A 22069-nucleotide genomic window follows, 5' to 3' on the forward strand; every position below is an offset into this window, starting at 1 on the left:
AAACTGAGGACCACAATTTCACAATTATTGTTCCGACCTCATTCAAAAAACACATTTCATTATTTATTTATCATCTTCAGACGATATGGATGGTCACTATCATTAATCTATTTTAATTAAACAAACCACAAAATTTACAGCATATTCATTAGCTAATGGCAACATAAATAAAGAAAACTGTTCAAAGTTATGGAGAAAAAGGAAAATGTGTGGCAAATGAAAAAAAAACTGTTTCTACTGAATCTTGATGTTGAAGATTATATATTTCATTTCAAAAAGCTTTAAGGTATCGTCCAAGTTTCTTTTATTTTTCCTTTAGTTTTGCTCATATTCTTCTACAGTTCAACTTTGATCCAGTATTCTATGTGTTTTCCATGTCAAAAATCTGACCTTGCTGCTCTATAGCTCCCAAAGCTGGGTTTTTTCCCCATGAATTCTTGTGTGTTCTTCAGTGGTCTCAGTTGTACTCCTGGAATCTGAAGTCCCTTCTTTTTTTAGTTGTTTGATGCAAGAATTGAAGTGGGTATTTGAAGCAACCACCATTATTACTCAAATGAAGCTTTTTATAGCAGTAGAGGTTATCTGCTCAAATATCTGCAATGAAAAGCAAGTTTGGTTCAGTGCTTCTTTTATCTCTTGTCACAGTGGTTTTTAGCACCACTGACCCTGGTGACCTTGATGTATTAATGGAATTCAGAGATGGACTCGATAATCCTGAGCTTTTGAAGTGGCCTGAAAATGGTGGTGATCCTTGTGGTCCTCCCAGCTGGAACCATGTCTACTGTGAGAACTCCAGGGTTACTCAGATTCAGGCTCAAGGTGTGGGCTTGAAGGGCACTTTGCCTCAAAACTTGAACAAACTCTCCATGCTCAACAACATTGGTCTCCAGAGCAATCAGTTGAGTGGAAAGTTGCCATCTTTTTCAGGCTTATCTAATTTGCGGTATGCCTATTTGGATTTCAACAGTTTTGATTCGATTCCATCTGATTTCTTTGATGGCTTAGATGATTTGCAAGTCATGGCATTGGACCACAACAATTTCAATGCTACCACCGGCTGGTCATTCCCCAAGGCCTTGCAAAATTCTGCTCATTTGACCAATTTTTCTTGTATGAATTGCAATTTGATTGGCTCATTGCCTGGTTTTCTTGGTTCCATGCCTTCCTTGACAAACTTGATGCTCTCTAGTAATAGGTTGTCTGGTGAAATTCAGGGAACTTTCAGTGGCAGTGCTTTGCAGATGCTTTGGCTCAACAATCAACTTCATGGAGGGATGACTGGTTCAATCGATGTTGTGGCAACAATGGAGTCCCTCACAGTTTTATGGCTGCATGGGAATCAATTCTCCGGAACAATCCCGGAGAACATCAGTAACTTAACGCTCTTGAATGATCTCAATCTTAATAGTAACAAACTTGTTGGCCTGATTCCTAGTAGTTTAGCAAATATGAGATTGGAAAGATTAGATTTGAACAATAATCAGTTGATGGGTCCAATTCCAGTGTTCAAAGCATCAAAGGTGATTTTGGCTTCGAACAAGTTCTGTCGAGCCTCACCGGGGCTTCTCTGCTCCCCGAAGTTATGGCACTTATAGGGTTTCTTGCAGGGGTGAATTACCCTCCCAGGCTTGTTTCTTCTTGGTCTGAAAATGATCCCTGCAATTGGTTGGGAATTCGATGCAATGGTGGGAAGGTTTCGATCATCAACTTGCCACATTATAACCTCTCTGGAAGTTTGAGTCCTTCAATTGCAAAGTTGGACTCCCTTTCTCAAATTAGTCTTCGATCCAACAATCTAAGTGGTTCCATCCCAAGTATCTGGACTAGCTTGAAATCCCTGGAAACTCTTGATCTCAGTGGCAATAACTTATCCGGTCCATTACCGAAATTTAGTGGAACTGTGAAGCTTGTCATAACTGGTAATCCTTTATTGAATGGTGATAAGCCAGCTCCTACAATAGGGGAGAATGCTCCACCTGAGAGTTCAGCTTCTTCTTCGCCACCCTATGTCCCACCTAGTTCATCGAGAGATTCCGGTTCCACTACCGATGATTCTTCTGTTGAATCCACCAAAACAAAGGGTTTCAAAAGAAACACATTTGTTTTAGTCATTGTTCTTGTTGCAAGTTTTGTAGTTCTTGCATTTCTGGTCATTCCTCTATCCATCTACTGTTATAAGAAGAGAAAAGACAGTGAGTTGCCTTCGACTTCCCTGGTAATCCATCCACGGGACCCATCTGATCCCAATAATACGGTTAAGGTTGTTGTTGCTGCCAATAACACCAATGGAAGCACTTCTACAGTAACTGGGAGTGGTTCTGCAAGCAGAAATAGTAGCAGCATTGGAGAGTCTCGGGTGATTGAAGCTGGAAATTTGGTCATATCAGTTCAAGTTCTTCGGAATGTGACAAAAAATTTTGCACCAGAGAATGAACTTGGCCGTGGTGGCTTCGGTGTAGTTTATAAAGGTAAACTAGATGATGGAACACAAATTGCAGTTAAACGAATGGAGGCTGGTGTGATTACAACAAGGCTTTGGATGAATTCCAGGCTGAAATCGCAGTTCTTTCTAAGGTTCGACACCGTCATTTGGTATCTCTTTTGGGTTATTCCATTGAAGGAAATGAGAGAATTCTTGTTTATGAATATATGTCTCAAGGTACTCTTAGCAAGCATCTTTTCCATTGGAAGAGCCTCAAATTCGAGCCGCTATCCTGGAAGAGACGGCTAAATATTGCCTTGGATGTAGCTAGAGGAATGGAGTATCTTCACACTTTGGCTCATCGGAGCTTTATACATCGAGATCTCAAGTCTTCAAATATTTTACTCGGCGATGATTTCAGAGCAAAAGTTTCAGATTTCGGTTTAGTTAAACTTGCCCCTGATGGCGAGAGATCTGTTGTGACCAGGCTTGCGGGGACTTTCGGTTACTTAGCACCAGAATATGCAGGTAAGCAACCTGTCTATGGTTATTCATTCATTTCTATATGTAGCATTCTTTAGAAGACCCATACATGTTCTTTTGATTCTTTTCCTACTCTTATTTCAAGTGTCGATCAAATTCAGTGACTGGTAAAATCACGACCAAAGCTGACGTATTTAGTTTCGGGGTCGTGCTGATGGAACTTCTGACTGGATTGACTGCACTCGATGAGGATAGGCCTGAAGAGACACAGTACTTAGCTGCATGGTTCTGGCATATCAAATCAGACAAGGAGAAATTAAGGGCTGCGGTCGACCCCGCTCTCGACGTAAAGGACGAAACACTGGAGAGTATCCCCATCATTGCTGAACTTGCTGGACATTGCACTGCGAGGGAACCAAGTAAAAGGCCAGACATGGGGCATGCAGTGAATGTATTGGCTCCACTTGTTGAAAAATGGAAGCCACTGGATGATGATAACAATGACTATTGCGGCATTGATAACAGCCTTCCCCTTAACCAGATGGTGAAATATTGGCAAGAAGCTGAAGGAAAAGATTTTAGTTATTTGGACCTAGAGGACAGCAAGGTAGTATCCCAGCTAGGCCTACTGGTTTTGCTGACTCATTCACTTCTGCCGATGGTCGATAATAACACCTACTTTGTTGCATTACTTTCAATATGCCTTGTTCATTTGCTACTTGTACATTGTAGTCCGTGTGTGTTCTATCTATTTGAGATTTCGATGTGAATATGTATATATATTTTCTATTGGGGATTATTTATTTTTAATTCTAAACCCCAACCTACTTATTAATATCTAAAGGCATAATGTAAAATAATGGCTCTAATAATCATTTTTGTCCATATTTTTTTTAACATTTTAGACCCAACGTTTTATTTTAAGATAAAAAAATTTAAATTTTTTAATTAAATAATCATTTTAACTGTTATTCTTTTAAATCATTTGGCTCCAAATACCTTATTTTAGGGCAAAAAGACTCCTATTTTGAAGTGTTAACCATTTGTTGACTAAAGATTTTCATCCATGAAAGAGTCCTTTTGTCCAAATAAAACGATGAGAGATAAATATTAAAAAAAATATAGATCCAAATAACTATTTAATCAAACATTTGTTGCTATATCTAAATTACTGAATAACATTGAAATAATAGTTAAGCATATATATATTTTTTAAAAATTTTGAAATAAAATTTCATTTGTTAAAGGAATGCACAATAATGGTAATTAGTTCAAGTGGTGAGCAACTTGATATTATTTAAGCAAATCTTGAGTCTGTTTCCTTCTTTATGCAAAAAATCCTTGTTGGAAGACTCACCCACCAAAAGTCAAGTATACGACATAAGTCAATCTAGATGAATTAAGATGAAGTTCTAAAATTGAGAGGACAACAAAAAAAATATCACATATGGGTCGTCCCCATCATTCCTGTCAAATTGCTTTGCTTATTTGTTGTTATCCCTTTGATTTAAAATGGAGATTTAGATTAATACCACTACTAATTTTATTTGGCTAAGAACGGTTTGTCTCAGGAAAGGCGGACTAATATACGGCTAAGAAACGGCGTGACCGAAAATTTAATAAGATACTTAACAAAGTCGGTTAAGCGCTACCAGAAATGTTGACTAATAATAATGTTGTAGGTGGAAAACATGAAGAAATATTAAAAATTTTGACAACCGGAAAACTTTGCTTATTGGTAGGTATCGATACCGTGCACAAAAGCATTGATATATATAGAAATATATAAGAAAGTGATGAAAACAGATTAAAAGTAGACATGTATCGATACCTTTATAAGAATATGTATAAAAGTATCGGTACTTTAGTAATTTAAAAGAATTGCAATAAAAATGCCTATAAAGTATCGATACCTTACACACATGTATCGCTACATGACAATATAACATGTAGAAATTTAACAAATCCGATTTCAATTTTGACAAAACAGGTAACGAATTTGACTAAACTGATTGGAAATCGACAAAATCGGTTGAAATTTGACAAAACGGTTTAAATTTGACAAAACTGGTAAAGAGCTACCATAATTTTTGAAATTTGTATCGATACTTTTATAAGTATATGTAGCAAAGTATCGGTACTGAGGAATTTAAAAGAAATGAAAAAAGGAAAATGTCTCGAAAATATCGATACCTTACACACATGTATCGATACATGATGATATAACAGGTTGAAATTTGACAAAACCGGTTTCAATTTGACAAAACCGGTAAAGAGCTACCTGAAGTCTTGACAATATCTATACTTTTATAAGTATGTGTACCAAAGTATATGTACTGTAGTAATTGAAAAGAATTGAATAATAGCGCATATAAAGTATCGATACCTTAGACACATGTATCGATACATGACAATATAACAAGTTAAAATCTGACAAAACAAGTTTCAATTTGAAAAAACCAGTAAAGCGCTACTGGATATGTTGACGCTATCGATACTTTTAGAAATATATGTACCATAGTATTGGTACTTTAAGAATTGAAAAGAAATAAAAAAATGAAAACGTCTTGAAAGTATTGATTCCTTACACAAAAGTATTAAGACTTGGGCAATGGTATTGATTAAATATAAATAACATAACCGGTTAAAATATCAAAGGAATTGGTAATAGAGAAATAGATAGAAGGCGGTTGTAGTTTTTGATATCGAAGCGTATTAGTTGCTGCGAAATAGAAGCAAGGTGTTTTTGAAAGCGTAGTTGTTTGTTTGTTGCTGCAATCGAATTGAAAGGTATGTTGTCCAAACTCTAGTTTTTTAGTATTGCAGTATCTGAAAATAGGGGTTAGGTTTTAGGGTTTAGGTTTTCAAAGTGAAAAAGAATTTGAGACCGATTATAGGTAGAAATTGATATTCTATGCAGAAAATAAATATTGATACTTTTATATGTTATAGGTAGAAATTGATATTGTAGGTTGTATAAAGGTACCGATATTTGTAGTAGAGAGTATTTTAATTCCTTTGAAGGAATGTCGATTACTATAGGATTAGTTATCGATACTTGTATATTGAATAAACTATATGTAACTTGTATTTGATTTGATTTATTGCTTGAATGTTCATAAACTGATATATGAAGGAAAAATGAAGTCAATGGATCTTGCAATTGTTGTTCACGAAGATGACATTGAAATGGAGCCCAAGAGTATCAACAATGAAGAATATCGAAAGAAACTATTGGGTGGATATATGTACTTCTAGTAAGTATCAATGTATTTGTGTAATTGTTGTTGAAATAGTAATTGGAAAGTAAAGTATTTAAGAACTTTAAATTGATTACAAATTTCAAATATTGATAGTACGACTGAATGCCAAAAGATGAAGGAAGCTGGTAATTATAACATCAGTTCGGTATGTAAACTGAAATTGACATTGAGTACTATTTAGCGTTAATTTATTGATTAAGGAACGTTTATGCTTAATTTTAAGTGAAACATGAGGTGTTGGAAAAATGGAAGTCGATGAGTGATGTTGAGAAGTAATCGTACGTGACACTGTCTAAAAATAATAAACAATAATATAAAGCTTGGAAGAAAGCACATGAAAAGAAGATATTCATTAAACTTGTAAATATTGTGATAAACAATATATAAAAACACTAACATTATATACTTTTTAAAAATGTAGGAAGTGTCGATAAGGTGTAGCATCAAAAGAGTGAACTCCATAATTGAACACTTGAATGAGAAGAATAAAGTTCATGTGCTGGAAGAAATTATGTTTGGATCTTTGACAGGAGTGAGGGATCGACCAATTCGGAGGGAATTATGTCAATCGTTGATGGAGGAATTTGATGTAGAAAAATGTAGAGTTCAATATGATGATTATTCATTTCCTCTGGGGGTCCCATGTGTTGTAGCCATGTTGGGGCTAGAAGATAAATGCAATAGCGTTGAAGAAGTTATTAAGACGAAGAACTGGAAAACACTTGCCAAGAAATATGATTTAAAGCCCAATATGACATATGTTGGACTTGAGGAGGAAATTAAAAGTAGAGCTTATGACAGGGATAACCTGAAGGCCCGGGTACTATTGTACCTTGTCAGAATCTTTCTTTGTCCAATGGTTGATACATCCCCGAGCAAGGACAATATCAAGTTGATTTGCAACGAATGGTTGAAAGGTGAATTGAATTGGGTTGAATATGTCCATGAAAAATTGATTGAATCAATAATTAGCTTTTAGAAGGGCCGAAGCCAAACATACCTCAAAGGGTGCATAGCAATCTTAGAGGTAAATGAGTTGAAGGATGTGTTGAGTTAGAAAACTTTTAAGTATGGTTATTATAGAAAATGATAAATTTCATTAAAAATGCAGGTTGTAGTGTTTGATTTTTGGTCTGATTGTGCAAGTGTGCCAGCATTCCAAAGAACCGGAGCGGCACACATCCGTGCATGGGGAAAGAAAAAAGTAGTTCTAGTGATGGTAAAATTGAAGTTGGAAAAATCGAGCAAGCATGAAAGTTTAATAAAAGTAATTATATAAAATTAAGATTATAAAAAATGTATTAATATTGTAAATTAATTTTGAAGGTTATTGACAAGGAAGAAGATGAGGAATAAGAGAATGAAGGAGAAAAGGTAGAAAAGAAGGTAGTAGCGTGGATTATGGTTAGGGGAGTGCAAATGAATTTGACATTTTGATGTTTTAGTTGATAGAGCTAAAAAAAGCCGTTTCTAATTATTTGCAAAGACAATCCAGAATCGAAGAGTCGATTGAGAGCCTTAAGGGGGAAGTGGGGGAGTGGTGAAAGAAGTGGTGGAATTGAGGGGATAATTTAAAGGGGTGATGGGAGAGGTTGAAAAAAAATTGATGAAAGGGAAAAAATGAGGACTGAAATAAAAGATATGAAGAGTTATGTGGAGAAAAAATATGATGAATTTAAAAAAGATGAAGAAGAAAAGTTGGATGCAGTGAGGAGGAAAGATGTTAATGTTATGCGGACACCGGATAATGTAATCGATACTGACCTGGATTCAGAATGCCATGCACCTAAGAAGAAGAAGCATAAGATAAGATGAATAAAAGAAAATTGAATTTGATTTTTATTATTGTGTTGTGACTAATAATTGTAATCAAAATTGTAGGTTAAAAGAGAGAAAATACCAAAAGAAATTGATACATTTGAAAGTGGAATGTGTGAATATGTATGAAATAGTGGGTTACCATTGAGGCCACTAATATATATAGCTTTGTGAGTGATATTTAAATATTTCATGACAAAACATTAATCCAAATTTATTATACAGTGAAATTATAATCAAATTGCGAAACCAATTCGCCACAGTATCCGACATTGCAACGTTAAAACATATAGCATGGGTTAGCGTTAGCGGTTTGGTAAGTAGAAAAGATAAATTATTAAAACCTAGTGAATATATTGTAATTGTGTAATTAATTTTGTTAGGTTATTGATTTGGTCGGCTGGGAGTTGGTTAACGATTCGAAGAACATACCAGGGAAGCGGAGGATTGCCTACCTTCCATACAATTTTGTGCTGAATTAAATTAATAAATGTTGAAAAGTAGTGTTATGGATGGTCAATTAATAATGATTGTCGAGGAAATGCAGACAATGGTGTTAGAACACAAGCCAAGTATTGATGATGTTGCTGGCTTTTGGGAGTGTATATTGAAAGACTATTCGAAATTAATCAATTGTGAAACGGTAAGATACCATATGATTTGCAAATGGTTTTTTGTATTTAAATATTTATAAAGAAATATTGTATTTTGTTAAATTGGGTGTGACATTTATTATATATCTTTATTACAATAAACAACAATTTATAATTGTATGCATGAAAGGAAACAATAATTTACAATGCATAATTTGTTTGTAATATAACTGATATTTTTTCACGTAGATGACCGTATTAGATAAATATAATAAGGAAGCAATATTTGTAAATTTATATGGGCACCTGAAGGTCCCATTAAAAGGCTTCAACTTTGTGGAGCATAAAATGAATGCACAATTGAATGGATATGAAATTTGAGCATATATTGAATGCGTAATTTATAAGGGTTTCATATTTGACATTTGTGGTATTCAATGTTTTTAACAAGCATTATTGCGGCATTTATGTGATGATGCGGATCGAAGGGATCCTTGCTAGAGGGTCAACGGATGATTTGGTAAGTGGAATAACAAATTACTTTGTAGTTAAACTGTTAAAAGTATTAGATTGAATGATGTGGTTAACATACTGACAATTTAAATATATGTTGTTGGAGATTGGGATCGTATGAGAATATTAAACGATCTCATAAGCCACGATCAAAATAAAAGGAGAGATATATTGGCAATTGCTTGCATGAGACACATGGAAAAACATATGTAATGATGTAAGCCAAATTTTGTATATGAATGAAATTATGTATATGATGATCAAAGTTAGCAATAGGTTGTTGTACATGTTTGTTATACATCCCAGGTGTTATGATATTTACGATATATGTAAATTGGTACTTGTAGTTTTCCTAATGTCATCGTTGTCCTGAGAAGTAATAGACATGTTGAAATTATAAATAAGCATTGAAAATTTAAGACATCATAGTAAAATAGACATAGTAACTCACATTATTGTCATCATTTTTGGGACCGTATGACCATTCCATTCCGTCTTCAAAAAACTATGTTGATGTAGGATGTGTGCTTGTTTCCAAACTGAGCTTTACTTGAGGACATGCTAGTTTGTTATGTCCCTCACCATTGCAGAACCCACATCGTCTAATTTTCTTGTCGACCTTATTCTTTTGTACTTCTTTTCGCTTTCCTTATTTTCGTTTAGGTTCGCGAACATTATTTACGACATTGCTTCGGTTAACTGAATCTTTCAATCCAAATGAGTGTTCAAATTCAGTCGTTAGTCTTTTCATCTTATCTCTTGTGGTTATGAAAGATGCATCTATCTTTGATGCAATGTAGCATAAACGACTTGAAGTTGCACGTAGACAAGCGAATTGTGCCATTTGTATAACTTTTGGGGTACATTGAAGTCAACACAACTTGGTGCACAAGCCTTCACATCCTTAGTCCACCTACTTAGAATCAAAGACTTAGGCATATATGTGTAATCCAAGTGCTTCAAAACATGAAGTTGATGGCGACATGGAATTCCTACGGTCTCGAATTTTCTACACGAGTATGTTAGGATTTTTGTACCGACATCAAAACTAATTTCAAATCTCTTGTTTTTTCTTTGTATTTTGGCAAAATAAAATTTTGACATTCATCTGATAAGGACTGAATTTGTTTCAGAAGCCGGTACAAGGTCTCCCGTTGAAGTTTTTCTTGGAACAAGCGAAATGATTCGCGCGTATAAATTTCAGCAGCATGGCTTTCTATGTCAATCAATTTTTTGATCTGGAAGGGCTTTGTCTGGGAACTTAAGTAATCCATTTTTAACTCGTTGATACACATTTTACTAATTCCTTCTTCAATTACACGAACAACATCTAAATATGTCTTCATGTTTTTCAAGGCAATCACGAGTGAAACATTTATAGACTCGCACCTTTGTGTAGAAAGAATATTGACAAAGAAATGGTCGGTTAGATATGTTTGTGCCCATAACTGCAGTATTTCCCTTCTCAATCACCCATGGATGCTTTTCGACATTGAATTATAAAACAATTGAATATCAAATTCTTCTGTTGTCCACCAGGAAGCTATGTATGTAGAAAATGTTGCCAATGTTAGCTTGTGCATTGCAAGAAAGATGCCAAGAACATAATTTGTGCATAGAAAAATGGATAATAGATTTGATAGCCCTCTGCATTGCCCTATCCCCATCGGTGACAAATGAAAGAGGTGATTTATTCATCATGGCTTGTAAAATATTTTGCATTACCCACTTGAATGATTGGGAAGTTTCGTCAGCGATGATGGCAGTAGCAAATACTATTGTGTTATGGTGATGATTGACACCGACAATAGGCATAATTGGCGACCATACAAATTGTCTTTGTACGTTGTGTCGAATGTAATTACATCACCGAAGCATGTGTAATCCGATCTTGATGTTGAATCAGGACAAATAAGATTATACAATGCCCTTGATTCATCTACTAAGTATGTCATAAAAACTCGGGATCATCTTGTTTCTTAAAATCAAAGTAAGCAATTAGTGCATTGAAATCCTCATTGATGTTTTCCTTTGCTTTACCTCTTTGAAGTGCATTGTAGAGGTCTTTATGTGTAAATCTAACATTATGATAACCCCCAACTGATGCGTGAAATAATTTATTACTTTGAGTCCCAACACAACCATTTTTCAATGTTTTTGCCTCATCCACATCATCCTCACTCACAGCTCTATTTTAACGTATAAATGGTGTTATAACAGTTGTGTACAATGCATGATTATGTTCTTGAAAGGACTTAGGGGATGTTTATTTGCCTCTTAATGGAACCATTCAGCGCTGAATGTTGAACCATTCAGCATTCAACGCGTTTGTTTCGCACCTCTGAGTGATTCAATGTTGACTGATTCAGCAAAACAGTGCTAAATGATTCAGCACAGAAGTACATTCTAAATGATTCAGAGCCATTATTAAACAACATTTCACATTCAGAGCTAAATCATATAGATCTTCTGAATCATTCAAAATTAGAATCATTCAACGCTTAATCATTCTGAAGTAAACAAACAACCCCTTACTTAGAACACATTGATCGTTTGTATTTGTTGATGTCACCAAGACTTTTGACTTACATCTGGTTCTTGTGACTGGCGTATGAGCACGTTGAGGATCAATATATTGACTTTGTATGACTGGAACCCTTCTTTTGAACAACAAAATTATTGCGTCTTCACATTCTTTTCCCTATCAAGGCTTGTTGTTCCCCGACGTGCACTAAAACCATGTTTTGTGTGTATTCCTTGTAAAAATCTCAGCTTCCTCACATAAGGAAAAGTGTTGACCAACCAATCTTTCAGATTCATCAACAGCAAGTACTTCATGGCATTCCTCGCTCGGCTTAGCATCGTCTGATGCAGTATGGTCCATAAATAATGGTTCATTAGTACGAAAAAAATATGTTTGTTTTAGGAAAGTTCAGTGGTCCCAACAAGAGTAGATGTTGAATTTTGATGTTAGAAGTTGAAGTAGAGGTTCATAAAACAACATGCTTCAGTGGTGCTTTCAATTATATTAGGAGGTGGTAGTTGAAGGGTAGGTACAAACATTTATTTCTTAGGACATATTTAGGTGTGTACAATTAATAAGTACCAAATTTAATAAATTAAATTGGACATATCAATAACACTAATGTAAATATCAATACTTTGATTATAAGTTTATACATGTTTTCTGTAAGTATGGATACTTGTTGTGCCGATGTCGATACTTTTATTCCAGTATGCTTGTAAAACAATTTGCACGCCAAATGTATCGATACAAATTATTAAAGTATCGATTTTTATAGTTTCGAAACAATGTATGTAAAGTATGAAAATGTCCAAGTTTCGATACTTTTTATATCCGTATTGATACTTTTATTCTAGTATGGTTCTCAAACAACTTTCCCGCTACAAAGTATCGATACCCATATATAAAGTATCGATACTTGGAATTTCAAAACCTATTACTTTAAAGTAACATGTAAATTTACAATGAGAACAATAAAATCTATGGTTTAATGATAATAGGCGTAAACATAAAGTATCGATACTTATTATATAAGTATCGATACTTATTATATAAGTATCGATACTTTTATTCCAGTATGCATCTCAAACAATTTGCATGCAAAAAAATATCGATACATATATAACAAGTATCGATACTTAGAATTTCGAAACCTTTTACTTTAAAGTAATAGGTAAATTTACAATGTAAATGGTAAAAATCTATCAATTTAATGATAATAGGCGTAAACATAAAGTATCGATACGTTTAATATAGGTATCAATACTATTATTCCAGTATGCTTCTTAAACAATTTGCTCGTCAAAAGCATCGATACACATGTACAAAGTATTGATACTTGGACTTTCGAAACCTATTACTTTAAAGTAATAGGTAAATTTACAATGTAAACGGTAAAAAATCTACCGTTTAATGATAATGAGCGTAAATATAAAGTATCGATACTTATTATATAGGCATCGCTACTGTTATTCCAGTATGTATCTCAAATAATTTGTTCGCAAAAAGTATCGATACATGGACTTTCGAAACCTATTACTTTAAAGTAATAGGTAAATTTACAATGTAAATGGTAAAAATCTATCGGGTTAATGATAATAGGCGTAAATATAAAGTATCGATACTTATTATATATGTATCGATATTGTTATTCCAGTATAAATCTCAAACAATTTGCAGAAAAAGTATCGATACACATATAACAAGTATCGATACTTGGACTTTCGAAACCTATTACTTTAAAGTAATAGGTAAATTTACACTATAAATAATAAAAATCTACCTTTTTAATGATAATGGGCGTAAACATAAAGTATTGATACTTATTATATACGTATCGATAATGTTATTCTAGTATGCATCTCAAACAATTTGCTCGCAAAAAGTATCACTACACATATAACAAGTATCAATACTTGGAATTTCAAAACCTATTACTTTAAAGTAATAGGTAAATTTACAATGTAAACAGTAAAAATCTACCGGTGTAATGATAATATGCATAAACATAAAATATGGATACTTATTATATAGGTATCGATATTGTTATAATCGGTATGCATCTCAAACAATTTGCACGCAAAAAGTCTCGATACACATATAACAAGTATCAATACTTGGACTTTTGAAACCTATTACTTTAAAGTAATAGGTAAATTAACAATGTAAACGCTAAAAATTACCGATTTAATGATAATAGGCATAAACATAAAGTATCAATACATTTAATATAGGTATCGATACTTTTATTCCAGTATGCTTCTCAAACAATTTGCACGTCAAAAGCATTGTTACATATGTACAAAGTATCGATGCTTGGAATTTTGAAAACTATTACTATAAAGTAATAGGTAAATTAACAATGTAAAGGGTAAAAGTTTTACCGGTATAATGATAATAGGTGTATATACCTAGTATCGATACTTTATATATAGGTATCGATATTGTTAGTCCAGTATGCTTCTCAACAATTTGCGCGCTAAAGGTATCGATACCGTAATTTCGAAACTGATTACTTTAAAGTAATAGGTAAATTTACAATGTAAACGGTAAAAGTCTACCAGTATATTGATAATAGGCGTAAATACCAAGTATCGATACTGTCTATATAGGTATCGATACTTTCATTACAGTATGCTTCTCAAGCAATTTACACGCAAAAGGTATCGATACACATATATAAAGTATCGATACTTATAATTTCGAAACCTATTACTTTAAAGTAATAAGTTAATTTACAATGAAAATGGTAAAAGTATAAAGTTATAATGATAATAGGCGTAAACATCAAGTATCGATTCGTGGAATTTTGAAACATATTATTTTAAAGTAATAGGTAAATTAACAATGTACACGGTAAACGTTTCTACTGGTATAATGAAAATAGACGTAAATGTACAAGTATCAATACTATCACATAAGTATTGATTCCTATAATTTTGATACATATTACTTTAAAGTAATAGATAAATTAACAATGTACACGGTAATATATTGATAATATTGAAAACAAATTAAGTAATTAATCTATTTTGTTATCGTCGAATTTCTAAGGCCCCACCAGCTTTAAACAAGTGCTACCTATTACATTAAATAAGTGCTGTAGACACTCCTTTTTGTCTGGGTCTACAAAAATATTATTAATATATTATTATTAATACATTATTTAAAATTACATATTATGCATGCACGATTGAAGCCCAATTCACAAGATTACAAAGCCCCAAGGCAGCATCAAATTCAACTTGGTTCGGGCCTAACAAATTCCGATCCGACCCAGTTGGCCACCAACTACCCTGCCATGCCCACGTGAAGCACCAGCAGCCCCATGCCCCTACACTTGCATCACTCATTTCCCTATTCCTAGATTTCATTATGCCATCAACCAAAACAAAAAATAATCCATTAAATCATATAGAAGGGGATTCGGTGAAAAAAAGATGAGGGGACAGGATATTAGGGAGGCTGTCGAGGTTTCTTTATAAAAGGGGAGGAATGTAAGAAAAAAAGGGTCTTGGACCCTTCTATTATTTTCAAAGAGAAAAAGTAATAAAAAACAAGTTTTTGTTCGTATATTTTTTCTTTAATTCGAAATATCATACATATATATCAAGGTTTTCTTCTATTTTTTCTCTCTAATTCGAAATATCATACTTTACAAATATATATTTTTCCTTTTCTTTCGAAGAGAACCAAAGGAATTTGAAAATAAACAGAGAAAAAAGAGAGAATGGTTCTTACCTATTCGGTCGGTGACACCCACAGTGTTGGAGGCCTCTGTTCACAAACCAGAACATTGAATTGGAAGAGAAGGTGACGTAGAACAACATACTCAAATTTGGGGTCGATATGACGATGGACGACGGCGATTGGAGCTTTGGAAGGCCGAGTGATTTTTGGCCTTTTTGCAATAAACGACGATGAATATCATGAAACGAAGGTCATATCATCGGCCACTGGCGGCAGACAACGGCGGCCGGCGGGTGGTAAGCTACCGACGATCGCTAGTTTTCTAGAGCTAAAATCAAATTTAAATGAACAAAATAAAAATAAAAAGAAAAATGTTGATATTTATAGAAAATCTTAGGGGAAATTACAATTTAGTCCCCCTAAGTTAAGCGTGTTTTGCAAAATGGTCACCTTCAATGATTGTTTTTGTAGTTTACCCATTTTTAATGCAAGTTAGATATTTTTGGTTTAATTTCTGTTTATTCCCTTATATCATGTCGTGTTTTACATTTTATTCCCTGAGTCCCTACGTTTTTATTTATTTTAGTTTTAGCACTTTAGTTTTATTAATTTCAATATAGCCACTGATATTTCATATTTCCTGTTTTATTTATTTTCTGTTATGTTATTTTAGTCACTATTTATTTCTAAGTTGGTATTGTTTTTCTTATTTGTTACATTTTGGTCCTTGTATTTTAACATATGTGTATGTTTCATATTCTTATGTATTTTATGTGTATGCACCATATGTATGTATTTATTTAAAGATCTTTATACTTAATAGTAATTTACAATATCTACTCGTATATTTTCAAGTTTCTTATTTTGAGCTTGGTATTTTATATCTTTTGATTTTGGCCCTAGTTAGCACATTATTGAATTTGTTAATATTTATGATTCATGCTTCAATTTTTGGTTGACTTATATTTTGGTCCTTTGTTAGTTGTAGATATTTATTTATCTTCTTCAAATTGAACATGTTTTTTCCTATCAATTTAGTCCTAAGATAAATCTTTATTTGATGTTCGATTACGCATTTATATTTGTATTCGATTTAATCCATGTTTGATAATTTTATTTCTTTTAATTTTGAATTGATATTTTTGCATTTGTTTATTTAATATATTTTGTCCCTTATTCATTTGCACATTAGTATTATTGCTTCGACCTTATTTTTTATATATATTTAATTTTTGTTTTCTAAATATGTAAATGAGAAATTTTATTGTGAGGGAAATCTACGAAGACATCTCCCAACCCTCGAACTCTTAAAAACAAATCTTTGGTAAAACACATACCATTTTTTATGTTTAAGGTTTCCAACCTACCTAACTTAATGGTTGGTGGAGCCTCAAAAATTAAATTGTTTTCCAAATCCTATTTCATCACTTTCCCCGAAAACTAATTTTTTAAGTCTAACGGATCCCCGAGGGAGACGTTATGACAGCTTGGTGACTCTGCTGGGGACTTCGAGAGTCAGCCCGTGAACGTTTATACATTGTTTTGTATTTGGGAATTAAAAGTTTAAATTGTATTTAATTTTATGATCCTTTTATTTATTTTAAGTTTCAACATATTATTTTTTTAAACCAATTGATTTTTTTATTTTAGTGGTTTTCAATTTGAACAGTTTTGGAAATTATGAGAGTGTTATTTTTGTCGTGTTTTTAAAGGTTTGTGAGTTTCTCCTATCACACAACACGTACATTTACATATCATAAGTTCACTTACAAGCTTTGTCCTTTTTAAGTTGAGGTGAAAGCTTAGCCTACGTGAGATAAATTGTTTCTCCGCATGGGTTTTAGCAAGTAACCTTTGGGGTTCACATACCATCTGTTTACGTGAGAAAAACTATTTCTCCACGTGGACATAAGGAATGTATCCTCTCGAATTGAACTCGGTCAGCACGAGCCTGTAATAGGCCAAGATTGAGGGTTTGGCATCCTATAGAGGAACAAACAAGGACAATTTGGATACTTTTTTCCTGTTAGAGTCGAAACCATGCATATAGTGAACCATAGAATGGTCACCCTAGGCATAGTCATACCGAACCTCTGTCCGTCAGTAGGTGCTCAAATTAAGTGTACACAAAGGAGGAGCGTCTATGAACCTTTCTTTTGCTTTAAATTTTTTTGAACAAGCATGCGAACTAGATACCATGCGATTAGGATCAGTTCATTGAAAATAATTATTTTCGGCAGAAAGCATGTTTGGGTAGTATTGTTATCTAATAAAGCATGCTCGGGTAGATATCATGATTGGGTAGGTGTTATATTTATTTTTAGATAGCATATTTTAACTCTATTGATTATCTTTCTGGTACTAACTCGTTTTTCTCTTTTGTTTGTGTTACTAACTTATTTCTTTTCTTTTGTTTGTGTCATTTTTCATCATTCTTTGCATTGCATTTCAAAGGATCACCACTTTTGCATCTGCATTTGCATCTTCGTATTCTGCATGATCATCATAAATAAAAGAAATATGTTTGTTAACCAAGTAATCATCAGAATAGAAGAGCGACCATTAAAATGTAAAAGAGTTTTCATAACAAGGAAGAACACAATCTGGCAGTCCGAGCTTGATTTGAAGAAACATAAAGGGCAAAAATGAGATAATTTTCCTGGGGATTACATATCACAAATCGTATTCGTAGATTGATCTCTCTTGTAAAGATGAAAACTCTTTTGGATGAATGGAAATCTTTCTAAGAATGGTTACTTTTGGAAATCAATACCTTTTGCATTTGCATTCTACATGGAATTCATTTAAGCATTTTCACATGCATAATTCATGAAAGTACGATATTAATCTGTGGAGGATTTGATGAAGTAGTCCTAATCACGTGACATCACATTGAGAATATAAGTAAGATTCAAACAATTAAAAGAAGAAGCTGAAATCTGTACGGTGGGAGCTTGTTCAGCTTGTTGTAGGGTTGAGCTTTCCAGGATGATCTGAGAAAAGAGTCACTGAATCCTGAGGGATACGATGTTGATCTCGTGTACAGTTACCACATAGGAAGCTCCATACATTCCACTGAGAACTATAAGGCACTGAAGAGCAAAATTTAGAACCTGATGGATTCAGGGCATGGACAATCGAAAAAGGATGGGGGCATTGCATCTACCATTTGCATCCATAGATATTATTTTGTTTGAACTCGTTTTTGTTATCTCTTTAATATGTGCTTAAATATTTTTAATCTTAATTATTGAACTTATGTTGGCTTCTAAAGTGAATAATTGAACAAGTTTTAATCTTGTAGTTCTTTGAATATCGAATAAATTACAAATTCTTTTAATTCTTCAAGAATTATAGTTTTTTGACATATTTCAAGATTAGATCTTTCTTATCCCATCCAAAAACAAAATAAATTCTCTCGATTCTTTACCCGAAATAATTCATGGTCACTACAAAAGACCAAATTTGGACATTACTTTTCTTTGAGACTTTGAAACATTGTCTTTATATTTTCGATAACAAAAGTTATATATATATCTTTCCTTGAGCCAATAAAATCACACCATTGTCTTCTTAGATGCAAAACTGATATTTTCTTCTACCAATAAAACCTGAATACATTGAGTACAAGATGTTCACTTGAACATGAACTTTTTTCCAAGAGGACACAATGTGGGGCATCTCGAAGCAATTTTCTGAGGATGAGCATGAGCAAGAAGAAGAAAAAGGAAATTAATTCAAAATAAGTCTATCATACATTAATTACATTGTTTTCAAGTAAATAAAAATTAATCTTGAAAATCTATCCCCCTGGGGATACCTCTTCTGTAAGGACTTCCATGTATGAAATGATGAATGAAATTCTTTCATTAACCCTTCACAACAGAAGAAAATATATCTCTTGTGTCCCCATTTGAGCCTGAGTGATATTTTCTTCTGATTCAACCCTAACCAAGGATTACCCTCCACACTGGGTGGCAAGGTGAAGGAAATATGCTCGCATGAGTAAAGACATTGATCCAGATAAGAAACCGAAAGTTGAACCAAATGCAAAGTGCAATGATCAAATCAAAACAAAGAGAAAAAAAGAAAAAACAAAGAAAAAGAAAAAGAAACAAATAAAAAAGCAAAGAGAAAAAACAAAAGAAAAAAGAAGACAAGAAGCACATGGAAAAAGTCCCTCGACTCATATGACGTATTGATCTTTAAACCATGAGATCGATCAAGCACAATCATTCCAGAATTAGTTCACCAGAGGATCAGATCACTCAAAAATCATAGAACATCAAGAGAAAGACACATGCAAGCAGATTCAAGTCGAGAAAGATAAGATTAAGGCATCAAAATAAATCAATCCTTGGTTCAATTACCCTTAAAACACTTGTTTGGTCCTTTTATGTTTTTCTTTCATAGCCATGAACCATGACCTACATTACTTGCCTTAAAAGTCTCTTCTAATCATACATTAATTTCTAAACAAAAAAGACTATATTCAGATTTCATCCCGCTCAACAGGATTAATCTTTTATTTACAAAAGATTTTATAAAATATTTAATGCATGATAGAGAAAAAATAACAAAGGGGGGTTTAAGACGTAGATTCTGAATAACGTCTTGAAACCAAAGGAGGATTCGAGTTGAAAACCTGAAAAGGCGGCTCGAATATGAAGACTGTATAACTATTACATAAGAGAGGACCACACAAATCCCTTGATAAGGCATCGCTCAACCCGAGTGTGACCATGAGAGCTGGGAGGCGGAGAACACTTCCAATAAATGAGTACAGAAGCCACTTCATCAGATCAGTGAACAACAAATAAATGAGAACACCATACCTTTGACCAAACACAATAACTTGAGACTTTTTTATCCTTTCCTTACTTAACCATTTCTTAAAGATAACATTGATCTTGACACTTGTCAAATAACTATAATTTATTGAAGGATTAACAATGTAATTAATTCTTTTATATCCAATGAACTCTTGTTTTATGATTGTCAATTGTGAAACCTCGAAAGGGGTAATATTTTCAAACTTTTGATTAGACATTTTTCAAAACTATTTTAATTGATATTTTCAGACTTTTTGATAACAAAAGAAGAAGAAAAACGTTTTTCAAACAAGACAATCTTTCTGGAGTGGATCTTGGTAGCTGACATGTGGCTCTCACACACAAAGCTCATATTTAGAATCGGTGTTGAAGCAAGAAACATCGAATGTTGGGGCATCTTTGGAGATTCAACATCGAATATTGGAGCATCTTTGGGGATTCAACATCCTGATGCGAACGATAAGATCTTCTAAATGCCTTTCCTCCACCAGTAGGAACAAACAGATTATCAGTATTCTTTGAGTTGTTTCTCTAGAAAAAAAATTTGTCTCTTGAGACAATTTCTTTTAAAAAAAATATGAGTCTGTTTCTCTGGAAACAAATTTTGTCTCTTCAGACAATTTCTTTTGAGAAAAAATATTTGAGATTGTTTCCTTTGAAACAAAATTTTGTCTCTCGAGACAGCTTTTCTTGAAGCATCATCATTGAGTCTGTTTCTCTTGAAACCATAATCCCTAAAGATGGCCAGTCGTCCTCATCGCGTAGGAACTATGTCATCCCCGACCAGACCTCCTCATAATGTAGGAGCCGTGTCATCCCTAGATAATTAGCCGTCCTCATCACGTAGGAATCGTGCTATCATCCCTAAAGATGGTCTGTCATCCTCATCACATAAGAACCGTCTTATTCCCCGACCATACCTCCTCATCACGTAGGAGCCGTGTCACCCTTAGATAACCAGCCGTCCTCATCGGGTAGGAATCGTGTTATCACATTCCCTAAAGATGGCCAAAACTCTTCATCACGTATGAGATGTGTCATCCACTGACCAGATCTCCTCATCACGTAGGAGCCATGCCACCCTTAGACAAGCAGAACTCTTCATCACGTAGGAGTCGTGTCGTCTCCACCAAAAAACACATCAAATTTTAAACCAAAATAATGAGAACCGGACAAAAACTTGTTGTCATTCTTGTATTTGCCCTATTCTTGTTAACACAAGAATGTACAAAGAGGGGATGATGTTGACACCCATTTTTTTTTGGGTCTACAAAAATATTATTAATATATTATTATTATTATTATTATTAATACATTATTTAAAATTACATATTATGCAGGCCCGATTGAAGCCCAATTCACAAGATTACAAAGCCCCATGGCAACATCAAATTCCACTGGGTTCAGGCCTAACAAATTTTGATCCGACCCGGTTGGCCACCAACTGCCCTTCCATGCCCACGTGAAGCACCAGCAGCTCCATGCCCCTACACCTGTAGCACTCATTCCCCTATTCCTATATTTCATCATGCCATCAACCAAAGCAAAAAACGATCCATTAAATCACATAGAAGGGAATTCGATGAAAAAAATATGAGGGACAGGAAATTAGGGAGGCTCTCAGGTTTTCTTTGTAAAAGGGGAGGAATATAAGAAAAAATGGGTCATGGACCCTTCTGTTTTTTTCAAAGAGAAAAAGTAATAAAAAGCAAGTGTTTTTCCTATATTTTTTTCTTTAATTCGAAATATCGTACATATATATCAAGGTTGTTTTCTATTTTTTTCTCTCTAATTCGAAATATCATACTTTACAAATATATTTTTCCTTTTCTTTCAAAGAGAACCAAAGGAATCTGAAAAATAAACCAAAAAAAAAAGAAAAGAGATCATGGTTCTTAGCCATTCGACCGGCAACACCCACAGTGTTGGAG

At 33.7% G+C, this 22069-nt stretch overlaps 1 pseudogene; it reads left to right on the forward strand.

Moving 5' to 3' along the window:
• Positions 1-229: 229 nt before the first annotated feature.
• LOC120165613 lies at positions 230-3664 on the forward strand (annotated as a pseudogene).
• Positions 3665-22069: the final 18405 nt, after the last annotated feature.

This window comes from Hibiscus syriacus, unplaced genomic scaffold (genome assembly GCF_006381635.1).
Source record: "Hibiscus syriacus cultivar Baekdansim isolate YM2019G1 unplaced genomic scaffold, ASM638163v2 tig00111584_pilon, whole genome shotgun sequence".
Classification (NCBI taxonomy): domain Eukaryota; kingdom Viridiplantae; phylum Streptophyta; class Magnoliopsida; order Malvales; family Malvaceae; genus Hibiscus; species Hibiscus syriacus.